Raw genomic sequence first — 13,869 nt, 5'->3', positions numbered from 1 at the left:
ACAGTGCCCCTAATGTCAACGAGTAAGATGTTCTTTCTTGCTCCTGGAATGTTAACTATTTTGCTACTAGGGTATAGAAATCACCCTGAACAATTGCGAAAGTAAGAGCGCCGTGTCGGTTTTAAAGCATTTTCCGACCTAAACCGATCACCTGACTGGTAGGGCATTGTGGTCACCCTAAGGTAGGTGGGTAAGAATATATCGTACCAACTTAAGTCATCGTCGACTTAAGCCGATTGCTCTGTTAGCAGGGTATAGTGGTCACCCTAACTCGAGTTAACGCGAGCATGTTGCACCGACTTAAGTCATCGCCGACTTAAGCCAATTGCTCCGTTAGTAGGGTATAGTGGTCACCCTAAGTCGAGTTAGCGCGATCATGTTGTGATAGGAACGGGGTGCCCGATCTTTCATCAGGCGAAGGTAACTATCGATTTGGTGGAGATGTCATACAGACGATCCGGCTTCCAATCAACAAGACTAGAACCCCGCAATCGCAGCACCACTTCTCCTCTGGTTATCAACCGTGCGTTGCTTGATTGACCTCGCCACGAGGGCTAATCCTTGCCTGCGAATCGAAGACACAAGCAAGAACGAGAAAGAACACAATCTGAAAAATTGCGGATGGATGATTAAGCTCTCGAGTTAGGGTCTCACAAACTGATCTACGACGAACTGTTCTTGACATATCTAACTTAAGAAAAATCCACCTCTAACAAGAAGGTGGCGGCTATTAATAAAGACTCTAGGGTTATGCAAAACCCTGGACGCGCCCCTAATGGGCTCAACAAAGATACACGACCCAAAAGCCCATTTTATTACGGGCTGTTCCTGGAATCCGAAACTGAAATGAACTCGCATCGGTTTGGGCCTCCATCTTGATCCAGACGTCCTAGCTAGTCCTCTCCTTCATTCCTAAGTACAATCAAATAATTAGGTAGCATACTACTCTCAAATGCACAAGAATAATTACTTAGGAACGAGATCACCTGTAAATTCAATTGTCGAGCGCGTGCGCGAGTAATTGGGGAGTCAACTTGAGGAGTGTTGTTTGTATCCATGGGAGTGATGTCCTCATCATCCTCCCCCTCTTGAAGTGGAGTCGTCCTCGACTCAAGCTCATCTTCTTCTCCCAAATATGGCTTTAAATCTGAAATATTAAAGGTGAGACTAATCCCAAACTCGGGGGGCAACTCAAGTTTATATGCATTGTCATTAATCTTCTCCAAAATTTTATATGGTCCAGCAGCACGGGGCATTAATTTAGACTTTCTCAAATCTAGAAATCTATCCTTCCGTAAATGTAACCACACTAAATCACCCGGTTCAAGTTTTACTGCCTTTCTACCTTGACTACCAGCAAGTTTATATTTCTCGATCATCTTTTCTATGTTCTTTTTAGTTGAAGCATGCAATTTCAAAATAAAATCAGCATGCTCCTTAGCATCACTATGTACATGCTCCATAGTAGGTAGAGGCAAAAGATCAATAGGCGCACGAGGGTTAAAGCCATACACTACCTGAAAAGGACTTACCTTGGTGGTTGAGTGTTCCGCCCTATTATACGAGAACTCCACATGTGGCAGACACTCTTCCCACATCTTCAAATTGTGCTTCAATATCGCTCGCAACATTGTAGACAATGTGCGATTCACAACCTCTATTTGTCCATCCGTTTGGGGGTGGCAAGTAGTAGAAAACAACAATTTTGTCCCAATTTGTTCCATAGTGTATGCCAAAAGTGACTCAAAACCTTTGCATCACGATCTGAAACAATAGTAGAAGGCATACCATGCAAGTGTACAATCTCTTTGAAAAAGAGGTTAGCAATATGAACGACATCATCCGTTTTATGACAAGGTATAAAATGTGCCATCTTAGAAAAAACGATCAACCACCACAAAAACAATATCGCTCCCCCTCATCGTTCGAGGCAATCCCAAAACAAATTCCATTGAAATATCCGCCCATGGAACCGAAGGAATAGGGAGAGGCATATACAAACCATGTGGGTTCAACCGCGACTTGGCCTTTTGACACGTTGTGCATCTAGCAACAAAGCGCTCAACATCACGTCTCAAATGGGGCCAAAAGAAGTGTGTGGACAGCACAACCTCCGTCTTCTTAGCACCAAAGTGGCCCATCAAACCACCACCATGCGCTTCCTGCAACAACAAGAGACGAACGGAACCAACTAGAATGCATAGGCGGTTAGCTCTAAATAAGTATCTGTTAGACTACCCGTCTAGGGTTTGGGGCCTTCCCCATGTAATTACCGTCTCACCCCCGTTGTAATGGGCCAGGCCCAATTACTCAAGCCTATTAATACCACACCCAACCCTGTTTAGGGTTATGGGTTCACATTCCAACAAGGTATCACAGAGCTAGGCTTAGGGTTTTCTTTTTCTTTCAGCTGCCGGCCCCAACTAACCGGCCTCCATCCTCGCCGCCGGCCCCTCTCCCTCCCACCACCGGCTGCCTGCCGCCGGCCTCCCTCCCTGCGCACCGCCTGGTGTGCCCGCCCTCGCCCCTGCTTCTCGTCGAGCCGCCAGCCGCCGGCCTCCCTCCCCGGCGCGCCGCCTGGTGTGCCCGAACCCCGTCCCTGCTTCCCGTCGAGCCGCCAGCTGCCGGCCTCCCTCCCCGACGCGCCGCTTGGTGTGCCCGCCCCCGCCCGTGCTTCCTGTCATGCCTAGGGCTGCCGCTAGGTGCTCCCCGGAGCAGCCGCTAGGTGCTCCCCGGAGCAGCCGCCAGGAGCTCCCACTCCCACCACTGCGCGGCCGTCGCTCCCCGGAGCCGCGACCCCAGCGCCCCGTCCACGCCACGCCTGGTGCCGCCGCCAGGACCGAGCCTGCGCCCCTCCTCGACCCGACTCCAGCCGTCGACGCCCCCTGGCGGCCCGCAGAGCTGCGCCCCAACCCGGTTGTGCCCCCTACTACGGCTCCCTCCAGCCGTCGCTGCCATGGACGACACCACCCCTGCCGCCACCGGCCCCATCGTCCCCGCTGCGATCAGCAGCGAGCTCGCTCATGGAGGGCCCCTACATCGCCACATTCCAACAGTATCCATCATTAAGCACATATTTATTCCATGTACGTCCCTCTTTGCAATTTAATAACACATCTTTAAAATAATCATCTAATGCATATTGTCCTTAAATCGATTCAAGTCCAAAAATACGATAATCAAGTTGAGACAACAAGGCATAGCATCTAGATAAAGCATCAGCAATCACATTATCACTCCCCTTTTTGTGTTTAATGATGTAGGGAAATGTCTCAAGAAACTCCACCCACGTAGCATGTCTACGATTCAGATTTGTTTGGCTACGAAGATGCTTAATTGATTCATGATCCGAATGAATAACAAATTCCTTAGACCATAAATAATGTTTCCACGTATGTAAAACACGAATGAGAGCATACAATTCTTTGTCATATGTAGAATAATTAAGAACAGTGAAAGGGAAATGTGCCCTTGGGCCATTTCTAAGTATTTTGGTGATTGAGTGCCAACACAAGTGCTTAAATGTGAATTTATGCTCATGGATGAACAAAGTGCAAATCATGAGTAAAGGTATGTTTCTAAGCCTTAGTACATCGGTTTTGTGTACTAATATACTTGTCTAAGTGTTAGAAACAGAAAGAAGAAGAAAAGAAGAGAGGTGCAAAAGACTTGGCTGTGTACAGCCAAGACTCAGCTCAGTCTGGCACACCGGACTGTCCGGTGGTGCACCGGACAGTGTCCGGTGCGCCAGGCTGACTCGGCGTGAAGTGGCCACTCTCGGGAATGTACCGGCGACGTACGGCTATAATTCACCGGACTGTCCGGTGTGCACCGGACTGTCCGGTGAGCCAACGGTCGGCCGCGCGATCTGCGCGGGACACGTGGCCGAACCAACGGTCGGAAGGGGGCACCGGACTGTCCGGTGTGCACCGGACATGTCCGGTGCGCCAGCGGCTCCCAGATCTGCAATGGTCGACTGCGCCATTTAAGGAAAGAAATCGGGCACCGGACAGTGTCCGGTGTGCACCGGACTGTCCGGTGCACCAGTCGACAGAAGGCAAGATCAGCCTTCCAGTTTTGCTCTTAACGGCTCCTAGCTGCCTTGGGGCTATAAAAGGGACCCCTAGGCGCATGGAGGAGGACATCAAGCAACCTTAGAGCATTCTTGATCATCCACACTCAGTCTTTGCGCATTCGTTTGTCATTCTCAGTGATTCGAGCTCCGTTCTAGTGAGAACTTTGAGATAGTCCTTTGAGCTCGATTCTTGGCCGTGTGTGTGCGCATTTTGCTGTGGATTTGTGTGTGTTGCTTCCCTCCCTTACTCCGTACTTCTTTGTGAAATTCAATTGTAAGGGCGAGAGACTCCAAGTTGTGGAGATTCCTCGCAAACGGGAAAAGATCAAAGTAAAAAGGAACACCGTGGTATTCAAGTTGATCATTGGATCACTTGAGAGGAGTTGAGTGCAACTCTAGTCCGTTGGGACACCACAACGTGGAGTAGGCAAGTTTTGTACTTGGCCGAACCACGGGATAAACACCGTGCCATCTCTGTGTTTGATTTCGTGTGGTTATTGTGTTTGGACTCATCTCTAGCCACTTGGCAACTATTGTGCTAACACTTAACAAGTTTTTGTGGCTACAAGTTTAAGTTTCACAGGATCACCTATTCACCCCCCTTAGGTGCTCTCAATTGGTATCAGAGTCGTTCTCTTCAAGAAGGGACTAATCGCCCGAAGAGATGGATCCTAAGGGGAAGGGAATCGTGATCAACGACAAGGAGAAGGAGTCCTTCGTCAACGAGCCGAAGGATGACAAGCCTACTGACTCGGGCTCGGGCCACAAGCGCAAAGATGGGAAGAAGAAGAAGACAAGGCGCATCAAGGAGATCGTCTACTACGACGACAGCGATGAGTCTACTTCTTCCCAAAAGGACGACGACAACGACTACAGGAAGACGGTCAATTCGAACTTTTCATTTGATTATTCTCGTATTCCACATAGTTCGAATTCGCATTTGCTTTCCATTCCTCTTGGCAAACCTCCACACTTCGATGGGGAGGACTACGGATTTTGGAGTCACAAAATGCGTAGTCACTTATTCTCTCTCCATCCAAGCATATGGGAGATTGTAGAGAATGGAATGAAATTTGATAGCTCGGATAGCCCTATGCTTATAAATGAACAAATCCATAGAAATGCACAAGCTACTACTGTTCTATTAGCATCTTTGTGCAGGGAAGAATACAATAAGGTGAGCGGCTTGGACAACGCCAAGCAGATATGGGACACCCTCAAGATCTCTCACGAGGGGAACGACATCACCATGCTCACTAAAATGGAATTGGTGGAGGGCGAGCTTGGACGATTCGCAATGATAAGGGGAGAGGAGCCAACCCAAACTTACAACCGGCTCAAGACCCTTATCAACAAAATAAGGAGCTATGGAAGCACGCGATGGACGGACCACGACGTCGTCCGCCTAATGCTAAGGTCCTTTACCGTTCTTGATCCTCATCTCGTAAACAATATTCGTGAAAATCCCAGGTATACGATGATGACGCCCGAGGAGGTACTCGGAAAATTCGTAAGTGGGCGGATGATGATCAAGGAGGCAAGATACGTCGACGACGCGTTGAACGGTCCTATTCATGAGCCTCAACCCATTGCTCTCAAGGCAACGAGGAGCAAGGAGGCGCTACCGAGCAAGGTGGCACAAGCTGAAGCGGCCGGGCTAAATAATGAGGAGATGGCCCTCATCATTAAACGCTTCAAGACAGCACTTAAAGGTCGCAAGGGACAGCCAAGCAAGACCAAGACAAAGGAGAAGCGCTCGTGCTTCAAATGTGGTAAGATTGGTCATTTCATTGCTAACTGTCCCGATAATGAAAGTGACCAGGAAAAAGGGGACAAAAGGGAGAAGAAAAGGCATTACAAGAAGGCCAAGGGCGAAGCACATATCGGAAAGGAGTGGGATTCGGATTGCTCCTCCTCCGACAATGAAGGACTCGCCGCCACCGCCTTCAACAAGTCATCTCTCTTCCCCAACGAGCGTCACACATGCCTGATGGCAAGGGAGAAGAAAGTGAGTACTCGAGACTCCACTTATGCTTCCTCTAGTGATAATGAGTCTAGTGATGATGATGACATAGACTATTCATGCTTATTCAAGGGCTTAGATAGATCTAAAATTAATAAGATTAATGAGCTGATTGATGCTTTGAATGACAAGAATAGATTACTAGAAAAACAAGAAGATCTTTTATATGAGGAGCATGATAAATTTGTTAGTGCACAAAATTCTCTTGCTCTAGAAATTAAAAGAAATGAAATGCTCTCTGGTGAATTATCTACTTGTCATGAAACCATTTCTACTTTACAAGGTGTTAACAATGATTTAAATGCTAAATTAGAATTAGCAAATAAATCTAATTCTTGTGTAGAACATGTTATAATTTGTACTAGGTGTAAAGATTTTGACATTGATGCTTGTAGTGAACACCTAGTTTCAATTTCCAAGCTTAATGATGAATTGGCTAGTCTTAATGCTCAACTTAAGACTAGCAAGAATGATTTCGATAAGCTAAAATTTGCAAGGGATGCCTACACGATTGGTAGACACCCCTCAATTAAGGATGGACTTGGCTTCAAGAGGGAAGCCAAGAACTTAACAAGCCATAAGGCTCCCATCTCCGCCAAGGAGAAAGGGAAGGCCCCTATGGCAAGTAGTACTAAAAGGAATCATGCTTTTATGTATCATGATAGGAGACAAACTAGAAATGCTTATAGGAATTATAATGCTTATGATGAGTTTGACTCTCATGCCATGTTTGCTTCTAGTTCTTCTTACATGCACGGTAGAAATATGTCTAGGAGAAATGCTATTCATCATGTGCCTAGAAAGAATATTATTCATGCTCCTAGGAAAGTAGTGAATGAACCTTCTACAATTTATTGTGCTTTAAATGCTTCCTTTGCTATTTGTAGAAAGGATAGGAAAATAGTTGCTAGGAAGTTAGGGGCAAAATGCAAGGGAGACAAAACTTGCATTTGGGTCCCTAAGGATATTTGTGCTAACCTTGTAGGACCCAACATGAGTTGGGTACCTAAGACCCAAGCCTAAATTTGCCTTGCAGGTTTATGCATCCGGGGGTTCAAGCTGGATTATCGACAGCGGATGCACAAACCATATGACGGGGGAGAAGAAGATGTTCACCTCCTACGTAAAAAATAAGGATTCCCAAGATTCAATAATTTTCGGTGATGGGAACCAAGGCAAGGTAAAAGGGCTAGGTAAAATTGCAATCTCAAATGAGCACTCAATTTCTAATGTGTTTTTAGTAGAGTCTCTTGGATATAATTTGCTATCGGTTAGTCAATTATGCAATATGGGATACAATTGTTTATTCACAAACATAGATGTGTCTGTCTTTAGAAGAAGTGATGGTTCACTAGCTTTTAAGGGTGTATTAGACGGCAAACTTTATTTAGTTGATTTTGCAAAAGAAGAGGCCGGTCTAGATGCATGCTTAATTGCTAAGACTAGCATGGGCTGGCTGTGGCATCGCCGCTTAGCACATGTGGGGATGAAGAACCTTCACAAGCTTCTAAAGGGAGAACACGTGATAGGTTTGACTAACGTGCAATTCGAAAAAGATAGACCTTGTGCAGCTTGTCAAGCAGGTAAACAAGTGGGAGGAGCACATCACAGCAAGAATGTGATGACCACCTCAAGACCGCTGGAGCTGCTGCATATGGACCTCTTCGGACCCGTCGCCTATCTAAGCATAGGGGGAAGTAAGTATGGTTTAGTTATTGTTGATGACTTTTCCCGCTTCACTTGGGTGTTCTTTTTGCAGGATAAGTCTAAAACCCAAGGGACCCTCAAGCGCTTCCTCAGGAGAGCTCAAAATGAGTTTGAGCTCAAGGTGAAGAAGATAAGGAGCGACAACGGGTCCGAGTTCAAGAACCTTCAAGTGGAGGAGTTCCTTGAGGAGGAAGGGATCAAGCACGAGTTCTCTGCTCCCTACACACCTCAGCAAAATGGTGTGGTAGAGAGAAAGAACAGGACGCTAATCGATATGGCGAGGACGATGCTTGGAGAATTCAAGACCCTCGAGTGCTTTTGGACGGAAGCCGTGAACACGGCTTGCCACGCCATCAACAGGGTCTACCTTCATCGCCTCCTTAAGAAGACTTCGTATGAGCTACTAACCGGTAACAAACCCAATGTATCTTACTTTCGTGTATTTGGGAGCAGGTGCTACATTCTCATAAAGAAGGGAAGAAATTCTAAATTTGCTCCCAAAGCTGTAGAAGGGTTTTTGTTAGGTTATGACTCAAATACAAAGGCGTATAGAGTCTTCAACAAATCATCGGGTTTGGTTGAAGTCTCTAGCGACGTTGTATTTGATGAGACTAATGGCTCTCCAAAAGAGCAAGTTGTTGATTGTGACGATGTAGATGAAGAAGATGTTCCGACGGCCGCTATACGAACCATGGCGATTGGAGAAGTGCGGCCACAGGAACAAGATGCACGAGATCAACCTTCTTCCTCAACAACGGTGCATCCCCCAACTCAAGACGATGAACAGGTTCATCAACAGGAGGCGTGTGATCAAGGGGGAGCACAAGATGATCACGTGATGGAGGAAGAAGCGCAACCGGCACCTCCAACCCAAGTTCGAGCGATGATTCAAAGGGATCATCCCGTCGACCAAATTCTGGGTGACATTAGCAAGGGAGTAACTACTCGGTCTCGATTAGTTAATTTTTGTGAACATTACTCCTTTGTCTCTTCTATTGAGCCTTTCAGGGTAGAAGAGGCCTTGCTAGATCCGGACTGGGTGTTGGCCATGCAAGAGGAGCTCAACAACTTCAAGAGAAATGAAGTTTGGACGCTGGTGCCTCGTTCTAAGCAAAATGTTGTGGGAACCAAGTGGGTGTTCCGCAACAAACAAGACGAGCACGGGGTGGTGACGAGGAACAAGGCTCGACTTGTGGCAAAAGGTTATGCCCAAGTCGCAGGTTTGGACTTTGAGGAGACATTTGCTCCTGTGGCTAGGCTAGAATCAATTCGTATCTTGCTAGCATATGCCGCTCACCATTCTTTCAGGTTGTACCAAATGGATGTGAAGAGCGCTTTCCTCAATGGGCCAATCAAGGAGGAAGCACTACTACAGATCATGCTATATGAGACGGTTAATTTTCAGTTATTAAGACGCTTATGAAGTGTCCAATTTTGATGGAGTCGCAAAAGATGTCCCACATTTAAGATGGTTATAAACCGTCTTAAAAGATATTATATAAGACAGTTTTTAATTTATAACCGTCTGAAAAAGGTATTTGTTTAAGTCATTTTGTCTGATAAACCGTCTGAAAAAGGTATTTGTTTAAGTCATTTTGTCCGATAAACCGTCTTGAATTAGGTTTTTTTTAAGACACTGCTTCTAAAAAACCGTAGTGAATACAAACATTAAAAGTCATAAAGTATTTATCAAACCGTCTCGAATATCCTACAATAATAGACGATTACAATAGGAAAACCATCTTATTTAGGTGACTAATAATGGACGTTTTAGAAACCGTCTTATTTAGGAGACTGATATTAGACATTTTGGTGACCGTCTTATTAAGATTTAAACGAAATGACTTACATGGCAGTACATTCTTCAATTTATAATTATTTTTTCAGACATCACGTTATAATAATTTGAAATAGAAATATACATACACATATATTGAACAACATTATAATTAATATAATATAAATAAGTACCATTCAATATATCATAAATAAACATTGTCAAATAACGCATACATAAGTGTACTCTAAATCTAAACTAAAATACAACTGTTTGCACTAATGTTAAGCCTAACTTTATATGAATTCAAGTCTCCACACTTTTGCGACCACCAAATTTGAACTGTCAAGTCTTGCAATGTGCAATGTTGTTAAACCATTGGTAGCCATTGTTGTATTTAGCCTAGAAGATTTCCTGCCCAAAACATGCATACAATAATGTACCGATCAGTAATCTGTAGCATGATTGCAACTAATCAGGAAATATGCATTGTACTCTTACGTGATTATCTTCAAGAAAGCGTCCAATATATGGCCAAAATACTGTTCTAGGCAATCTTGGAAGAACTTCACTAATTTCTGAATGGCCTCTTTTTTCAACAGTGCTTGTTCCTGTCAGTATATCCAAACACCAGGAGGCGGAAAGATGCAATGTAAGGTAATAGAGTATTACACTGAAACTGAGACAGAATGGGAATACTGACATTATCATGCAGAAACCATTTGGAAGTTAGGAAAGATAATTGTGCATGAATCAAGTGGCAAGGAAACAAAATCCACTGCCTTTGATTTCTGCATGATAATGTCCAAAATGCAAGCAACTAGAACAAAGTATATCATGAAGATTTTCACTAGATAAAGAAAACACCAAGAGAACAATTACCATGTCTGCAGATATTTCAAAAGAGTACAGATCATGAACACTCGTCCTTTGAATAAATGCACGCTCGGATACCTTTCCAGTTTCTAGGAAGGATAATGCAGATTTAAGCGTGCGGAATGTGTAGGAACTAGCAGGATCCGTGTAGTACTGCATGATAAGACAAAATAATTGATTCTTAAATCAAAGCAATGTTCTTTTATTCAATTGTGCAAGATCGTTGCTCATGAGCCATATTACTTACTGGATCTCTCTTGATCAACCCTTCCTTGGTTTTTCTGTACACTAGTTCTTTCACCCAACCTTCAGGCAATCCACTTGGCCGAAAGTCCACTTTTGAAAGTATCTACAAATATGCATGCATGCCAAGAGGATGAATAAAAGAACAACAAACACTCAAAAGATGAAATGTGTTATCAGAGTTGAAGTTCTAGCAATAGATTGACACACGTTATCTTCAGAAGTTGTGTCACATTGTCCATTGGTGTCGCACCCAGAGACCTTTGCCTCATTGATATAGAGTAGTACATCTTGCTTTGACAGCAATCGTAGACCAGTGATTGAGTGGACATAAAACTACAATGAAACCATAAGGACTATCAATATATATAGTAGCCGTCAACGTATATAAAATCATTAGTAACACAAAATTGTTTGCACTTGATGCTCCATTTCAAAATTAAATCCATTACAAATTATAAGACTTGAAGTTAACATATATGTATGTAGATATAGCTTTATTAATTTATAATAAACTTCCTGGATCAATTCTGGATAATGGATAGGATCCACATAACAGACAAATAACCGAGAGATTATTAATTCCTTAAATAAAAATAATAGTTAATTTGAAGAATATAAATTAAACTACAAATGATCTCATATACTGATATTCCTTACCGCCTCCACTCTACTTTGCTCCTCACTGGGTTCAATTACGTACTCAGAATCTAGCTATTCCATACCATCCCCTTCTTTAATTCAAATATGTGCAACACATTTGTTTTATTAACAGGAAAACTCCGCATCTAGTGAGTTTCCTGTTTGAACGTTACAACAAGAAATAACTTGTTTAATTGCAATTGTTAGTTATTATGAGAACCTTAAAAATAAAGTACAACCAGCAACATATATATAACATTAGCAATGGTAGCTAGCATCTATCTAACTGAACTTACCTTGTACATCTTGTCCGCCTTCTCCCCACCAGCTCTTACCTCCATCACCCAGCCCTTTGGAAGCCATTCATGTTGTCTCTGAATATTTCTAGTAGTGCTTACCAATATCCAGAAGTGCAGTCCTAAGCATTCAAAATGCAGAATTATTATGATTGGTTAGCCATATGAAAAGGTTACTGTAACGTGGGATTTCCAGACAGAGCAAGATCAGCAAAACAAATTTACTAAGCACGGAATCACAACTTTATATATAGAATAACATACCTGATAACACAGAAGTACACAAAACAGAGTCAGACACTTCCTTGTTTGCATACCAGCATATTATTCCATTAGTGGGGGGCGAGGATAAAATCAGAGACGAAAATAGCAATTGCCCTGGAGATGAGCCAGCTGTATAGAAGTATTGTACTAGCGTGAGCTAGAAGCCAAAACCAAGCATACTTGGATCTACTTGCTTGGCTTCAGCAGGTCGCATTCTTCGATCTTGGCAAATCTCCCTCGCACTCTTGGCTGGCTGTCTGCCAGAGCCTTCCTGCACTCGTACTCCAAATCAACAACCCTCGGCATCAGGCTGATAAGCATACAAGCTGTGGAGGTTTATTGTTTTTGTTTGTTTACAGTGGCCGAGAACTAGTACCTTGATCTTCCTGCCAAAGTTCCGCTTGATCTTCTTCTTCCTATACCTGGAAAGCTTTTGCTTCCTTTCTTCGGTCTTGAGGTCACTGATGGTCACACAAACATTTGCTGCTGGTCGAGGCGTGTTGGCTCCAAGGTTCTGTCAAAATTGAAAACGCTAAGTGCCTAGCAAATTAATAAGCATCTACCAGATTTTCGCATTCATGCATTCAACACAGAATCGCGACAACACATGTACCACTATCTTGTCTTGCATACAAAAGCAGCCAACTTGAAAGAAAACAAAACTACCTTTTAAACGAAAGCACAATCAAAGACAGTACATACCTGTTGTATATCGTACCGTCAGTACAACGATGAGGATTCCCTGCCACTCTCCACGCCGCTAGTGATAGGTGAGGGGTCCTCGGGGCGTGTCCTCGTTGTCTGTCCATCATTTTCCTCCTCCTCGAAGATCACCTCATCGGCCCTCTCAAACGACGCCCCCACCTCGTCGGGCGCCACAATCCGGATCGACACATAGCCCTATGTACTACATGCTGAAACTTGGACTGGTCGACCGTCTGCGGGGTCGAACGGTGGAGGCTGTACCTGACTGTCTGACTACCTGTAGGCTGTGGACGTAGACGTCGAGTGGCCATGGCTGGCCAGCCTGGTCGCTGACGGCCTGACGGGCGAACTGCACTGGGACTGGCGAAGGCGAACTGCAGATTCAGCAGAAGTGCGGGCGTGCGGCGACTGAGACCGGATCACCGCACCGGACCGCGAAGCACGAAGGGGCCCGGGACCGGATCACCTCACCGGAGCGCTGGCGGCTGGTGCTTGGCTGCTTGCCCTTGCTCGAGCTGGGGCCTGGGACTGGGAGGCTGCGCAGGTGGCGGGCGCGGTGCAGGTGCTCCTGGCGGGCGGGCGGAGGGGGCGGTGCTCCTGGCGGCGGGCGTGGTGCTCCTGGCGGCGGAGTGGCGGCTGGCTCCTGCCTGTGGGCCTGTGGCTGGTGCCAGCTTGCCCTTGCAGGCTTGCAGGTTGCAGCCTTGCTCGAGCTGGGGGCTTGGGCCGTCCGTGCCTCCGTGGGCCGTGGCTGCCTGCCTGGCAGCGCTGGACGCCTGGGCGGGGCGTGCCGCACTACCGCGTGAGGAATGTGGGTGGGCCTGTGGATGGGCCGCCTATCATACAGATTAGCAGAAGCAGACCCAATCCGGGTACCCGCCCGATTGGTACCCGTATCCTACCCGAGATTTTCGGTTACTGACCGGATATTAGTGATTCCGTATCCTACCCGTATTCGAGGTTCAATATTCGTGTAGTACCCGTACCCGTCCCGACAAAAAAAAATATCTGTATCCGTATCCGAAATTTCGTCCCGTTTTCGTACCCGTATTCGGTACCCGTTTCGGGTACCCGTCCCATTTTCATCCCTAGGCGACGGCGGCGCAGAGCAAAGGTTTTGCCGCTAGGGTTTTAATTCGAGTGGAGTGGGAAATTTTTTCATCCTGGCATCTTTTTCATTTTAGACCTCTTCAAGTCTTCATTGGCATCGGTGCTTCGATGGCGGCTCGACTCTCGACTTGCAGAAAATTGGAAGCATGCCCCC

At 45.4% G+C, this 13,869-nt stretch overlaps 2 long non-coding RNA genes across 3 annotated transcripts; both read right to left on the bottom strand.

The window, feature by feature from the left end:
- Nucleotides 1–9,754: 9,754 nt before the first annotated feature.
- LOC118473280 (uncharacterized) lies at nucleotides 9,755–10,612 on the bottom strand. The gene is made up of 2 exons (XR_004852567.1): nucleotides 10,084–10,612; nucleotides 9,755–9,996 (listed from the first exon to the last, which is right to left on the bottom strand). It is a non-coding gene; the product is annotated as an uncharacterized lncRNA (long non-coding RNA).
- A 93-nt stretch (nucleotides 10,613–10,705) lies between these two features.
- Nucleotides 10,706–12,459, bottom strand: LOC109939212 (uncharacterized). 2 transcript variants are annotated; one of them, XR_004852566.1, is made up of 4 exons: nucleotides 12,280–12,459; nucleotides 11,640–12,185; nucleotides 10,912–11,037; nucleotides 10,706–10,807 (listed from the first exon to the last, which is right to left on the bottom strand). It is a non-coding gene; the product is annotated as an uncharacterized lncRNA (long non-coding RNA). The 2 variants fall into 2 exon arrangements; XR_004852565.1 differs by having other exon boundaries at nucleotides 11,640–12,174.
- Nucleotides 12,460–13,869: the final 1,410 nt, after the last annotated feature.

The sequence above is a fragment of the Zea mays genome, chromosome 9 (assembly GCF_902167145.1).
Source record: "Zea mays cultivar B73 chromosome 9, Zm-B73-REFERENCE-NAM-5.0, whole genome shotgun sequence".
NCBI lineage: Eukaryota > Viridiplantae > Streptophyta > Magnoliopsida > Poales > Poaceae > Zea > Zea mays.
The sequence above is the reverse complement of the archived record's forward strand: the minus strand, read 5'-3'. Positions and strand labels throughout refer to the sequence as shown.